This window comes from Sinohyriopsis cumingii, chromosome 2 (genome assembly GCF_028554795.1).
Source record: "Sinohyriopsis cumingii isolate HCF-2022 chromosome 2, ASM2855479v2, whole genome shotgun sequence".
In the NCBI taxonomy this organism is placed as follows: Eukaryota; Metazoa; Mollusca; class Bivalvia; order Unionida; family Unionidae; genus Sinohyriopsis; species Sinohyriopsis cumingii.
The window spans coordinates 120,022,143-120,038,743 of record NC_142962.1 but is presented as its reverse complement, the minus strand read 5'-3'; positions in this window follow the sequence as shown (position 1 = coordinate 120,038,743).

The following is a 16,601-nucleotide window of genomic DNA, read 5'->3' as shown; positions in this document are numbered from 1 at the left end:
TTAATGTGGGGTCAGCAGCTGTAATTTACTTTTTGCATGAGGCACTAATAAATGCGAATCAAACGTTTATACCGGTGTGCACAACCCGCGGTTCGCAAACGTGTTCTGTCTGGCCCTCAGGGCAAATTAAAACAATACAGAAATCTGGCCCGTGAACAGTAATTATTTTAAAGAAATGTGTTTGCGGCACTCAAATGGTCTTTGAAAATGCAATCTGGCCCTTTGCCAAAAAAGGTTGTGCACTTCTGGTTTAGAATGTGCCTGTCACTAATGCCAGGTAGGAGAGAGTATGTACGTATGGATGGGTGCTGTATAAATTCAGTGATCTCTTTTACGGTGTAACACTGTCAAAGCATGGAGACAAACGTGCAGTATTTCATGTCATCCTTAAACAACGTTAAAAAGCATCCAGATGTATATATCTGTCTTAAAACGTGAAGTATTTCATGACATCCATAAACAGCGAAAACAAAAAAAAAAAAAAAAACAACATCCGTATGTACATATCTGTCTCTCATTCCATTAAAGTTAAGTTAAATTAACCAATGTCATACCTCAATTTTGAAAGATGCGTTAATCGAAGCGCCAGCATGGCTACATGCGATGTTGGGTAACAGACAAGTGAGAGAGCTAGCATGACTTCATGTGAGGTTGAGTAACAGTCAAGTGAAAGCGCCAGCATGACTTTATGTGAGGTTGGGTAACAGTCAAATGAGAGGGCTAGCATGACTTTATGTGAGGTTGAGTAACAGTCAAGTGAGAGCGCTAACATGACTTTATGTGAGGTTGGATAACAGTCAAGCGAGAGGGCTAGCATGACTGTATGTGAAGTTGGGTAACAGTCAAGTGAGAGCGCTAGCCTGACTTTATGTGAGGTTGGATAACAATCAAGTGAGAGGGCTAGCATGACTTTATGTGAAACTGGATAACAGTCAAGTGATGCTGGACAAAGATTGGCTTTCCACTAGGAAAGAAACTGTCTATCCATATTGGTAAGGGATGTGAAAACAGCAATAAGCATACGTGAACGTTTTATACAATACCAAAAATTAAAAGCAAAAATGTAGCCATTTGGTTCAAATGAATCGTCTAACTTTCTTCATTAAATTCATTAAAATGTACTAATTAACCAGTTCCTTCTTAAACTCACGTCTTGTATTGTTGATTTTAAAATATATAATACTTATTTTATCTGCAATATTCAAGAGACCCTACAGAAAAAATCTGTCGAATATTTTTTCTTGTCACCAATTTCTGTGACTATTTTATGAAAGGGTATTGTAATGCTGTTTCCCTTGTGTAACATATATTGCAAGAGGCTTGAATACAGCGTTAAGTAACTTGTAGGTATTGATAATTGTGAGGGTGTACATTTCTGTCGATCTACGAAGAACACATTAATTTGGGCCAGAGAACAATTAATTAGATTTATAGGGACAGGCGCTTGCTAAATCGCTATACTGCAATTATTTCTAATGTCTGTGTCGGAGGAGGAAGTGATTCTTAATTAAGCCTTCGTTTATTTAACCGTGAGACAGACTAGAGAATGGCAGGTAACTTCGAGTGTATATCTGAACTGTCAGAAACTGAAATTCTCCAGAACAGTTATTCGGAAAAATAAAAGTCAAGTTGACCACAATTTTTGTTGTCTAGTTATAAAGAGCGGTAAATATATTTCATCCTGATTGGGTACGCTAAATAAGGGGCATGTTTCCAAAACTAAATTTCCTAGCTGTAAATAGTCCCCCATCGAAAAATCTAATCATCGTAGAAGTAGCCCATGATGGGGACAGACAGACAATTAGTTGGAGAATTTAAGTCGATTGGTAAGGACGAATTAAATTACGAAGGCACCCAGTTAGCTAAATTTGTTGAGCGAAGTGTTAGAGAACACAATTAGCAACTAGCCGTGGAACCAGAGAAAGACAAGCAAGCATCCGAGCGTGAACGAGAGCTAGAACTAGCCAGATTGAAGGCCGAAGAGAAATCTAGAGAAAGTGAACTTATGTTAGCCATGGAGAGGCTGCGGATCGAAGCAGAGTCCAGAAGGAGTGAAGACATGAATGAACGTTCAGGACCCAAAAGTAGGAGATGAAGACAGACGACCAATACAGAACACCATGTCCATGTTCAACGACAAGGAAGAAATCATTGCCAACTTTTTTACGCAGTTCGGAAAGTTGGCACTGGTTCATCAGCTACCCAAAGACCAATGGGCTGTCAGTGTTTCGGCATTCTTACAGAGAGCCGCGGAAGACGTCTACCACAATATGACACCGAACGAGGTAGACGACTACGACGCTCTGAAGAAAGCGCTACTACGGCAGTATGAGCTGTCGGCGGAAACGTTTCGGAAACTCTTCAGAGAATCGTTGAAGAGATTTACCGAAACGCACGCGCAATTCCATAGCCGCGTACGCGTAATTTTTGATAAATGGATAAAAACGTCTGGTACCGCGCTAACGTACGAAGGCATACACGAGAAAATTTTGAAAGAGTACGCCTAAAGTACATGCAGATAAGACAATAGTGTTCTTAGCGGAGCGGGAATTCTCAACCTTGGATAATATAGGCGTGATTGCCGTGCGCTATGAGAGCACACACTCGCTTCCAACCATCTGGGGTGGGAGGGACCGACCTGGCGTCGGCGGCATTGAAAGACCACTGAGGTGGTACCCCAAAGACGGAATGGTCAGAATGGTGGGAGGCCAGGGGCCGGAAATCTCAGTCCAGAACATTTCCGTGGGTCGGGGAAAAGTCAGGGGGCAGAGAAGGATACTTCGGGGAGGAAAAGCGAACTGGTGTGTTACGGCTGCAACAAATCAGGCCATGTCGTTAGGGACTGTAGGAAGTATCGTCCGACAACGATTAATTCAGTAACTCCTAATACAGTTAAGAAACAGAAAACAGTGGATTTGACTAACAAAGCGGTAGCTACGGTTAATGGTGAGATGGCAACCGTGTTATATGATACCTTCTGTAGTTATCCGGCCTTGGTAGATAGTCGATATGTCAAGCCTGGAGATTACACAGGCGAGACGGTTGAAGTCCAGTTTGTTAACCTGACGAAAGATTCGCTCCCGGTTGTTAACATTGATCTTGATTCGTCGTATGTAAATGGATGAATACAAGCAGCGTGTTTGTCGGGACTGTCCCATGACATAATGTTATGGTGTAGGTATTATGTTGACACAGCCTAACCTTTTGACGTGTACACCTGTACATGTGGAGTCTGTTGAGACGAGGGCTATGAAGCGAGGGTCAGGGTCAAAGCCGCTACGACCCACGACTTCGCCCATAGACAATTTGTTACCTGGCGAGTTGAGGAAACTTGAAGAGGAAGATGTCTCTTAGCAAGGTAGGCAGGTACGCAAAAGATGGCGAGGTGAAGTTCGCGACGAAACACGATATTTTGTTCCGGTACGCCAGGAAAGGGACCGATACGTTTACACAAGTTGTTGTGCCCATAGCGAAGTGAGTAAAAGTGCTTAGGCTGGCACATGAGGGTCTACTTGGAAGCCACGTGGGCATGGCGAAGACAAGAGATAGGTTAGTGAGGAAGTTCTACTGGCCAGGTGTGTACGAGGATGTTGGGAGGTTTTATTTGTCGTATGACAAGTGTGAGCAGGTGGCACCTAAGACCTCCCATCCTAGTAGGTACATTAAAGCCGGCGGCAGAAAGCGGTAATCGTTATATACTTACGAGGAGATACTAACTGACCAGGGGACGCAGTTTGTGAGGGTCTCCCAACGGACTGGGATCGATACCTTTCCGCGATACTTTCTGAGTATCTAGAAGTACCACATGATAGTTTGGGGTTTTCGCCTTTTGAAATAGTCTATGGGAAAACAGTCAGTTGACCCAAGGCTTTATTAAAGCAAATATGGACGAATGAACAAGCATCCGAGGCAGTGCGGACAACACACCAATATGTTGTTGACCTCCACAACAAGCTGCAAGTGGTTTCTAAATTGGCTCAGGAGAATCCCCGCGACGCACGGGGGCGTCAAGCCAAAGACCAAAATAAGATGACGAAGGAACGTCACTTCGAGGTGGGAGACAAGGTGTTGTTGTTGCTGCCGTTAGAGTACAACAAACTTCAAGTCTCATGGAGGGGACTATTTGTGGTAACTAAGAAAACGGTGGGAAGAACTACCGTATCTGGGTAGGAGACAAGGAGAAGCTGTACCACGTAAATCTCCTGAAACGTTACGGTGAAGAGAGACACCCACATAGTTCGTGGTTGCTACAGTTGTGACTAAAGAACCCGACATTAACGGAGGAGATGCGGAAGTACTCCCAAGTTGTCCTTTGACGAGGGAAGAAACCTACGTCGACGGTGTCCTTGACCGGACGTTAACATCAGAACAACGTACGGAAGTGGAGTCGTAACTTCAAGACTTTTCAAGCGTCTTGACATAACTATCTGACAAGACGAAGTTGGAGGAGTTCACCCTGAAGTTACTGGATGAGAAGCCAGTGAGGTTGAAACCATATCAGCTACCCTATGCGAAATTAGAAACTGTCCGAAATGAAATTCATGCTATGAGAGACTTGGGAGTTATAGAACCAACTGAGTCGGCTTATAGTTCTCCTGTTGTGTTGGTACAGAAGAAAGACGGTACACACAGATTTTGCGTCGATTACAGGAAGTTGAACAGGATCACGGAATTCCAGGTAGAACTGTTACCTGAGCCTGAGTCCATATTTTTCGAAAATCGATCTGTCAAAGGGATACTGGCAATTTCCAGTCCAAAATGAAGACAGAGTAAAACTTGCCTTCGCAACTCCAGATGGGACCTACCAGTGGGTAGTCATGCCATTCGTGTTCCAGAATGCGCCAAGTGTCTTCGCGCATATGATGCGAAAATTACTTGAACCGTTAAGGGGAACTGGGTTTTCAAACTTCATGGACGATTTACACTTAGCGACAGCTACATGGGACGATCATATCATTTCGCTGAGAAACGTTTTAGAGCGACTTCAACAAACGGGACTGACCGCACGACCATCTAAGTGCCATAAAGGGTTTAGGAAACTAACCTACCTAGGTCATACCCTCAGCGAAGATACGTTAACCCCAGATAGTTCAAAGGTCGACGAACTTAGTAAGACAGACCCCTAAGAAGTTCGATCTTTCTTAGGACTGGCAGGGTATTATCGTCGATATGTTTCTAACTTCGGCGCAATTGCTAGCCCATTGACTGACTTGACTCGGAAAAAGGATCCGACGAAAGTTATATGGACAGACGCATGTGAACGAGCATTTCAGACGTTGAAGGACAGACTGACGTCAGACGCAGTTGTGAAATTGCCTGATGTGACACAAGATTTTTTCTTACGTACTGACGCTTGTGATAGAGGTTATGGGGTAATGTTATACAAGAGCATGACGGAAACTTATTCCCAGCTGCATACAGTAGCAGGAAATAGTCCACTGCAGAACGCAATTATTCAGTCTCTGAGAAAGAATGATTGGCAATTATCTTTGGAATATCTAAGTTCCAACGTTACCTGTATGGACGAAAATTTATTTTAGAAACTGACCACCAACCACTCGCCTATTTAGCTCTCGCTAAGTTAACAAATGGACGATTAATGAGATGGTCATTATTTCTGCAACAGTACCAAGTCCAGGTATGGTATATAAAGGGCAACGTGAATGTAGGGGCTGACTGCTTAAGTAGACTAGGGACGTCTTAGGCGAAGGGTTCACCTGAGGACGTGTAAATAAATCAGGTTAGATATCCGAAATTTGGATAGTAAAAATCCCTGATTTTACTCTTCAAGGGAGGGCCTATGTGAGGGGGCAAATTTCTGTCGATCTATGAAGAACACAATAATTTATGAAAGAGTATTGTAATGTTGTTTCCCTTTTGTAACATAAATTGCAAGAGCCTTGAATACAGCGTTAAGTAACTTGTAGGTATTGATAATTGTGAGGGTGAAAATTTCTGTCGAGCTATGAAGAACACATTGATTTGGGCCAGAGAACAATTAATTAGATTTATAGGGACAGGCGCTTGCTAAATCGCTATACTGCTACGATTTCTAATGTCTGTATCGGGAGAGGAAGTAATCCTTAATTAAGCCTTCCTTTATTTAACCGTGACGTAGACTAGAGTGTGGCAGATAACTTCGATTTTATGTCGGAACTGTCAGAAATTGAAAGTCTCCAGAATAGTTATTCGGAAAAGTAAAAGTCAAGTTGACCACAATTTATGTGTCTCTTATAAAGGGCGGTAAATACATTTCATCTTGATTGGGTACGCTAAATAAGGGGCGTGTTTCCAAAACTAAATTTCTTAGCTGTAAATAGTCCCCCCGACATCGAAAAATCTAATTAGTCTGCATTTTTTCTGCAAAAGTAAAGCTATAAGGGACTCCGAGACTAAATTTGGAAGAAATTCTCTTGTAAAACATTTATCAAAGGGGCCGGATGTTTGGAAAGTCAAGGGGCACAATTCTGGTCGTATAAGCGAACAAAGTTTGAAACACAATGGAAAATAGCTCCACTCACGTATCCAGTGACGTCTCCACAGACGTATACAGTGACGTATCCACGTACCTACTGATACAAGTACCTACATGCTTACGTATCCACCGACCCACACAAGGTTCGAGGGCCGGAAAGAGGAGAGACACTAGGGAAGTTGGAGGAGAAAAACCAAAAAACGGAAGGACCGAGAGGAACAACTACCGTGACGTTGGAGTGAACCGGAATGCACATGTTATGAAGTTGTGCAAGGCAATGACTTCGATTGTTTACTCGATGAATCAATTATATCGATTAATCAGATCGGTTATTTATATAAACATATTTGTGCTTGAAATTCGGTGAAAGATTTCTTTTTCGAGTGGAAATTGGAATAAAGACATCATACAGGTCGATCAGTGCAAAACGAATATTTTGCAAGGCACTTAACTTCAACCACTGCTCGTTGTATTCCAGTTAATGTTTGTTGTGATTACGGTAAAAGAATATTCAAGTGATGATGGAAACCTGGAAGCTTTTTCCTATTCTGTATGATAAGTAGAAAATCAAAATAGTCTCTAAGTCAGGATGAAAGTCACGTGAATGGCAGACCTAGCTTTATCCTACACACGTGTTCTACGTTGGAAAACACAACCATACATATAGAGGAATACTAGAAGTTATTATTTGTGCTTCTTACATAATGGCATAGTCATGACCACTGTATGAAGTTATAAACATCGTTGCCAATAAATTTTATTGTAACAGAATGGTCTCTAACACGTCTATGTAAAGTTGGCAATTATGGCCCCAAATCTCTGCCATTCAGAAATGTCATTGTAGATTAATCGTCTGGTGGTGCGTACTCATGTGACGGGACCTTTGTTAATATAACGAGCGCGTTCTGCCTTTGTATCGTGCTTTGTGTGTGTGTCTAAAATAAGAAACTGCAGCACAGTCTGCATTGCTCAAGGCGATGTGAAAATGATAATTTATCTAGATGTACCACTTGTGCAGTAGGCATAACAATATTATCATATCGATCACAGTGCTTCCTTATCTTGGACACTTTTCAAACGTTTCTGTAGATAGTATGATGAATTTTAGCTACAGTCAGTGTTTTAATTCAAATATTAAGACAGACTTTTTCTTCACGATTTAGATTTTATTTCATTTCAAAAGCATTGCAATACATTTGCTCGCTGTAATTTGACAATAACAAAGAATGAAAAAGTATAACTGCAAAAGGACAATTTTACATAGGTACGTGGAGGATTTTAGCCATACATTATCCCATTATAATGGCTTTAGTTTCCATGCAATTAACTTTATTGTTCAGAGTTACCGTTGAATTATGATTTCAGCTATCGTTTTGGCGTGTTTTAAAATGCTTTCATTAGCAAACAACACGCTATTTAAATAAATAGAATTTCACCAGCTGTACAGTGCAAATGTCTTTATTCTTCTTATTTTGTTAAATTAAAATCTTTTCTAAAGGTAAACTAGTTTAACGCACTGCTAGAGCTTATACATATTATATGACAATATCTTACATTTGTTACATAATGGTAAATGACACATCGGCAAGTGACAAAATTTTACAATATCAGTAATTAGTCTTTCTTAAACACTGTGCTAAATAATAAAAGTATATGCAGGTCTGAAGTTTTCGTGCTGACATACATCTTGTGGAAGGTGCCCCGATGTCTCCATTGGAACTCAATATGAAAATACTGACCATTATGAACAAACCATATGTGATTTCCTTGAAATGACATCCCATGATATGTTATATTAGTAAACCATACGTGTTTTGTTAAGGGCCTCTTGGCAATGCAAACGACGAGGCAGTCAGACTGACAGACATATACACTTATACATAAATACTCTCTCTCGAAGTTTGAATTTGGATATTTTTTTTACAAGGAACAAATATATTTTACTGACTGATAAGAAATTAACGCATCTTCAAACATCTTCTGCGTTGCAACAATTTGTCTTTGCATACTTCATACAGGAGAGGCTTTTATATGTCGATGTTAAATTCAAAATTCATTGTTGGAAACAATGTTAAATTACGCACCACTTCTTCCTTGCTGAAAAGTTCTAATCGACACTGAATAAAATCAAGAGCTTTTTAGTAAAGGTGTTTCAGGATTCCCTTTAATTTTGTCCCGAGGGCCACAATATATCATAAAGTGCAGAGAATCATTTTCAACATTAATCATTGTTTGTTTCATATCTCGCGCGTCAAATGCTGTTAAGAGAGATAATTGCTAACGTAGAAAGACAAAGAAGATTAATTATAGGGAAGAATTAAGCAGTTGAAAAGTTGTAAGAAAGAAACTTAAACCTTTGTAGAAAAGCAATTAGGTGTTATTTTTTATTAATTAATACTGAAACGTGAAATCACTTTTTAAATAATTAGGATGCGTATACTAAGAGTAACCTTCTTACAATCTATCAAATACGAGTGAGAAAAACATGTTCGTCACATTCTGTTCCTGGTAACACCAGAAAGATTCTACCTTGAGCGCAGTTGTACACCTAGGAAAGAACTTTTAAGCTTTTGTTTACGTTGTTTGACTTCGGCTAAACAAATTCCTATAGACTGCAGTTAGTGAAGGTCATTCATTAGAGGAAGACAAGATAACAGTCTTACATAGAAGTGTTGATGATCCTTGAATGATAAGTACATTGTAATTAAAGCACACTAATTAGTGAATTTTAACTTTAAATATTATGCAGAAGCAAAAGGAGTTTTTAATTATATACAGTCATTATGGTTTTATCATTAGGTATCTCACGGTAGCAAATGTGCTTACTGCCATTAACATAGTCTCTTCTTCTATATCTGTGATGATACCAATTGTATTGTATTCAAAATGTGCCCTAAGACATTCAGTAGATCTGATAGGATCATGAAATGAAACGCAATACGGCATTCTGTTTTGACATATAATGAATGCCCAATTTAAGATCAGATATAGATGGAAACGTGCACAACCACTGACATTATATCTATATTACTATTTTACAAATGTATGCATCGTACTAATTTGAAGTCACTGCTAGTAGAATTATGTGTATGAGCTTTGATGGTATAGTGCTGATTGGTCGTAGAGAAGACGACTACAGCACTTCGTCCGCATGTTCAAAAAGAGTACTTTTGTATTATGTAAACAAGCAAGTTTGTTCAGTAGACGCAGAATGTATCCTATAGATTTAAATGGTCTTGATGAATATTCTTAAATATTTTCATACACTGTGATGAATGTGTGATAATGTTGTCGTGCTTCAATCACAATTTCAATACAATATGTTTACCAATCTGTTTCAAGCGCGATTTCATTACTAAAGTATTGAAATGTATACACATGTTGCAGATAATAATACTGAACATATGATACACGTGGAATTGAACTGGCTTTTATATTACCATTATAAAAACATAAAGAATTAACGTCTAATCGAAAGGGGATTCAGTAAGGACTCATTTTAACATCTTAATTGTAGAAATGTATTACTATTTACTCACACATTCTCTCCTATCTTTCTATTTCGAAATTATTAAAATAGGCTTTTTATGATAATTTAAATATTTTAAATGTATGTGAAGACCCTTAATGTATCATTTGATCATCTCTATATTTGTACAGTACTAATTTATAAATTAACAGGTGACAAAATTGTAAAATACCATTTATGAGTTGTTTGCAGATAAATGCTTTTTAATAACACATAGCTTGAAAATATCTATATGTGGGCAAAATGAAATCAAAATAACAATGGCTTTAATTTTGTTTAAAAAGAAAGAACATAGAATCTTTCGGAGGATGAGAACTAGCTATGAAAAATAAAACTAGTAGTCGCTACCTACTTTGCCAGAATCATCATGTATTGCAAAACAAATATAATGATCAATAAAATGACTAATTCAAATTATATTTTTATTTCAGTATTAAAACTATGCCTGTACCTAAATATGGTGCTCTAAAATGAGGAATAATATTATTTGAATCCTGTAATATTTATCTGAACTTGTTTCTTCGATACGCATGTAATATTTAAAAATGTTAGCTGTTTCTACAGTACCATTAATAGCAGTCTTGCAGTCTTTCGATAGGATTCGAAGTGGAGCTTAAATGTTTAGAGTGGTTTCTGGCATGAGTTATCGGTTCTTATGTCTCATAAGTTGCAAGTTATCACTAGTGTTAAGTTTTGCACAACATAATTGGATATAATTAATTACCGTAAGAGTTATACGTTTTTGTTTTAATAATATATCTATAAAGTTTGGAAATTCTGTTAAGAAAATTGATGGGTGAACGACCTAGTGAGGCGTGTTACAGGACTGAGAAGACAATGGAGGACAAGGGCATTGGCGAGAAATGGTTACAACTGAAACCAGCACGGTTCATATTGTGACGTTCTCTTTAATACTTTGTAGTGAATTCCGTTGAAGACGGTACAAGTTGCAAATCCAGCATTTTTTTCAAAATAATTCCTGTGTTGATGTTTCTTTGCCATGAATCGTTTGTGTGGCAAAACTGGTTGTTGTAATCAGCCAATATCCTGCTGATTCTATCATAACGTCTGTGAGCTTTAACAATGGTATCTGTACTCGATACCTTTGCCCTTTTGACTGTTAGGGGTACAATATTTGCGATGATATTGATATGACAGTCATTTTACGTATCGCAACAATCTGACATAATGTAAAGATGAAGCTTAATATGGTATTAGATATCGTCCCCATAGATACCTATGTCCAGTTAATGAGTCAATAGTTTAAAAACAGAGTCGATCAAGTACACAGTTATTGATTATACCTTAACATCAAACCTTTAGTCTGAGTACTGATATGACGTCATAGCCCTATTGATGCAATCATGACCAGGCTCTGAATTCCTGTCTTGCTTTGCTTTTGTCCTTACACAAGACTACACGACGCCTACTGCATGTGTAAAGTGTGCAACCGGTAACATGTTTTTAATGTGCTAACTTGCAGTCTCTTTCAGTTGTCGCGATTTGAATTATACGCATCAAAAGGTTACTTGTGATTGAAAAATCATTTGAAATATTAACCAGCAATAAGAAGAAAGTGGTTTAAACTTGTCCTTTTGATGCAAACGTGTCATGTTGATACAATCGTTTGAATATACGATCGATTCTGTTTTTTTCTTTCTCCTTTCTCAGTTTGATCAAGGCGTTATTTTCATCAGATTAGGTCTGAAACGTAATTTGTCGTTTCATGTTATTAATATGACATAATAAGTCTGAAATGGATTTTATTTTTTTACTGACGATATATAAGGTGTCAAGCAATGTTATTCTATAAAGGCATGCATATTGCCAAATAACTCTCTCAAGAATATAACAAGACTTAAAGATTACGGTTATCAATTAAATCTTATTTAAATACGCATTTAATAAGCATTTTGTTCGCGAGCTCGAATCTTGGGAAAATATTTATGTTCAATGCATGTTTTCTTTTAATTTTTGTCTTGAATGAAATGAAATCTTTTTGCATGTGGATAAATTATCAATTTACAATCTTATCCCTTCTGCATTTGTACGGTGATGTTTGATAGAGGGGCAAGCATTACAATTTTGAACATGAACATGACCCATCGAAAACTCCAATAGTATTGAAATAATTAAATAACTGTGTTAATTATTCATATGCGTTCGTTCTGATATTCTTAACACTGTCTAGACTTCACCATAGGAATTATCAGTCAAGATATCTATCGTTATTGAATAAAGGTGTGCGGTGATGTCAAGGACAGCCGCTAGTCATGAGATAGCAGTTTAAGAGTAGCGTTTAGAAGAAGTTTTCACATATTACAAGGCAAAAAGCTGATTCAATGAAATGCTTACTGCAACTAATCATTTTCTTTCAAAGTTGAGAAAATTGCTTTTCTCATGTTGGTGAACTGATTTGAAGTTGGATAAAAACGCAATATTTCATGTCATAAGAAATTTTTAACCAGTCATTTGGAAAATGAAACATCGTGATACAGGCCTCTCTGATCCATAGTAAAATACGTCGGATAAGTAAAGTTGACTGATTTATCACTTTCTTGTTTCGCTTCGAGATTGAAGTTCCTCTTTTAGTCAAAGATAAAGGAGTTTTCAAAAGTAGAGTCATTTGAGATTCAATGGCACATGCAAATGTACAAGGCTTTATTGTGCTTAGCATTGAGTGGTTTTCTCTGTTAACCTTTAACAAACGTTTCAAGCACAGTGAAGCTTTTTCTAAAAAATCAATATCAAGTGGAACATTCTCAGCCTTTTCTCTCATATCGGGTAAGAATCCTGAGATGTAATTCGCCGCTACTGAGAACTATATTCGGAACTACTTTAGTACGCATAGTACAATATTGCCGTAGACACACACACACACAGAGGAAATGAGAGCTAAGTGCCTTCCTAAGGGAAAATTTAGGCAGTCGACCCGGCACGCGCTGTGCAGGGCGGGGCTTGGTGGGTATTGAACCTGCGGCTCTTGGATTACAAGTTCGACACTTTTCCATCTGATCTATACCACAGCTCCCATTTGCACCCAGTACCATTGCCATTTTAACTGCATGGGTCAGAGTTATTACTTGATACCCGGCTTATAGTTACTAAAAAATTGCCGTACTCTATTAATCAGATGCGATAGTTTTGTGACGAAGAACACAATGATGCATTCAAATATGAGAAATAATTCTCATGAATTAATGCTCGAACTTGCGAATTTATAGGTAAAAATAAAATTGAGGATGTGCACAACTGCTGATGGTATACTGATAGCATACCTTTAAAGATTTATTACGATTAGTAATGTGACGCCGATGTTAATACGTGCAAATTAATTTGCAACCTCTGTGTTTGTATGGTACTTTATGTATGCATTTGTATGTGCGAGTGTGTATGTGTGTCTATGTGTGTGCGCGCGCGTGTGCGTGTGTGATACAGCTACGCCGTCTGTATTGTACACATTAGATAACAAGTTTTCAATAGACGCAAGAAAATATCATATTGATTTACTTTGTGTTGAAACATCGGTGTACATTTTAGCTGTTTGGGCCAACCTTCTCGTGTATCTAAGATATCATTCTAATATACAAAGTGTATAAATATTATGTGGAAAAATGGAATTCATGAATATTTCCGCTTCTTAAGCATTAAAACAGTTTCCCTCTTTCCGCATTACTGATGATAAAGAGAAAAAATATTGATCCATTTTCATATTTTTCTTGATAATTTGAACATATCTGAATGCCCTCTTAAAATTCTTCTTTGCAGGTCTTCTTTGCCTCTCAATCACCTCAGAAAAAAAAAGTATAAGGTAAGATATCATACATTATCTGAAAGAGTCCATAATTTGTTGGCTATTTCTCACAGCAATGTCTATATCACATCCGTCTGATTCCATCATTAAGTATATTTGTGACGTAAAGCTCACAACGTGAAAACAAATTACGAAGAGCCCATCCGAAATCAACACTGTTGACAAAATGGCAAATCTACATTAATTAGCTTTCCATTAATAATACATAATAGTCCTGACTAATTACGAGGTATCGCCTTGTCATATGCAGAGCAGTTCAATGAAACAAAGCCGCTATTGGGAATATTCAGTAAACGAACTAGTACGAAGGATGCACAACTGTTCACCGTCTATACTCGCTTATAAGACGAGTCAAACTGCAAACAACAATGATCCTGATCTTCCATAGCATAATGAGCCCGAACATTAGGGTCTGTGTTGTTTGTTCTATTGATAATTTATAACAAACAGCACAGATCAGATCTGCGGACGCGTTATGCGCCGGCAGGTCAGAATTTGTGCCGTTTGCAGTTGGATTAGTCTTATAAGCGAATACAAATGGTACTTCTCTTATACTCACATCGTGTGGAGCAATGTAAACGTTACTATAATGACTTCCGGGTTAAAATTAAAAGCCAGCATTAGCAGTAGTCACAGTAAATACAAAATTCTGACACAAATTTTACTTTTACGAATATGCCGAAATTTGCTTTAGAATATTGTCCAAGAGAACTACGATGTTAAATTCTATTTTGGATCACCACTACTTAAATGGATCGCAATTTGAATTAACAAGGTGCTCGCTATCTAAACTTGAAAGACTTCAAAAGCTAAATATCAGAATATATTCCATAGTTGAAATAACTTTGAAGAAGACCGAGACTTTTATAATGATTTTTAATGCTCGTTTTTGTTTTTTATGTTTCCTATTGAAGCAAAAGGAGATGATATTACTTTGGCAGGCAACTAACATCCAAAAGCAGTTAGTTCCCTGTTCGCATTATTAATGGCACAGCCATTTATTTGAACAATCATCCCAGCATCACTTCCATTACATCATCCACATCCACATTCTTCCTCATAATATCCTTGTAATTGTTATGGGACATCATATTGTACTGTCATGGGACATCATATTGTACTGTTATGGGACATCATATTGTACTGTTATGGGACATCATATTGTACTGTTATGGGACATCATATTGTACTGTTATGGGACATCATGTTGTACTGTTATTTGACAACATATTCTAATGTTATGGATATATTCTACAGTTATGGATATTATATTTTTCTGTTATGGGATATTATATATTCTTCAGTTATGGGATATCATATTCTACTGTTGTGGGATATCATATTCTACTGTTATGGGACATGATATTCTACTATTACATTATATCATATTCTACTGTTATGGATATTATATATTCTACTATTATGGGATATCATATTCTACTGTTATGGATATTATATATTCTACTGTTATGGGATATCATATTGCACTGCTATGTGACATCATATTCTACTGTTGTGGGATATCATATTCTACTGTTATGGGACATGATATTCTACTATTACATTATATCATATTCTACTGTTATGGATATTATATATTCTACTGTTATGGGATATCATATTGCACTGCTATGTGACATCATATTCTACTGTTATGGGACATCATATTCTACTATTACATGGTATCATATTCTACTGTTATGGATATTATATATTCTACTATTATGGGATATCATATTCTAAAGTTATGGACATTATATATTCTACTGTTATGGGATATCATATTGCACTGTTATGCGACATCATATTCTACTGTTATGGGACATTATATTCTACTGTTATGGAACATCTTATTCTACTGTTATGGACATCATATTCTACTGTTATGGGATATTATATTCTAATGTTATGGGACATCAGATTCTACTGTTATGGGACATCATATTCTACTGTTATGGGACATCATATTCTACTGTTATGGGACATCATATTCTACTGTTATGGGATATCATATCATACTGTTGTGGGACATCAGACTCTACTGTTATGGGATATCATATTCTACTGTTATGGACATCATATTTTACTTCTGTGGATATCATATATTCTACTGTTATGGTATATCATATTCTACTGTTGTGGGATATCATATTCTACTATTGTGGGACATTATATTCAACTGTTAAGGATATTATATATTCTACTGTTCTGGGACATCATATTCTACTGTTATGGACATCATATTTTACTTCTATTGATATGATATATTCTACTGTTATGGTATATCATATGCTACTGTTATGTGACATCATATTCTACAGTTATGGGACATCATATTCTACTGTTATGGACATCATATTCTACTGGTATGGGACATTATATTCTACTGTTATGGGACATCATATTCTACTGTTTTGAGACATCATATTATACTGTTATGGGACAACATATTCTACTGTTATGGGACATCATATTCTACTGTTTTGAGACATCATATTATACTGTTATGGGACAACATATTCTACTGTTATGGGACATCATATTCTACTGTTTTGAGACAACATATTCTACTGTTATGAGACAACATATTCTACTGTTGTGGGACATCATATTCTACTGTTTTGGGACCACACACTATTACTATCCTACCGAAGTGTACGTAATAATATAATAGAGGCAATGCTATCGGCAGCTGATGGTTACGTCAAGACATTACTCTTTCTCTGAATAATACCGACGTCGAACACGTTGTATTACTACCAGTGTGGTCATTATTAATGCAG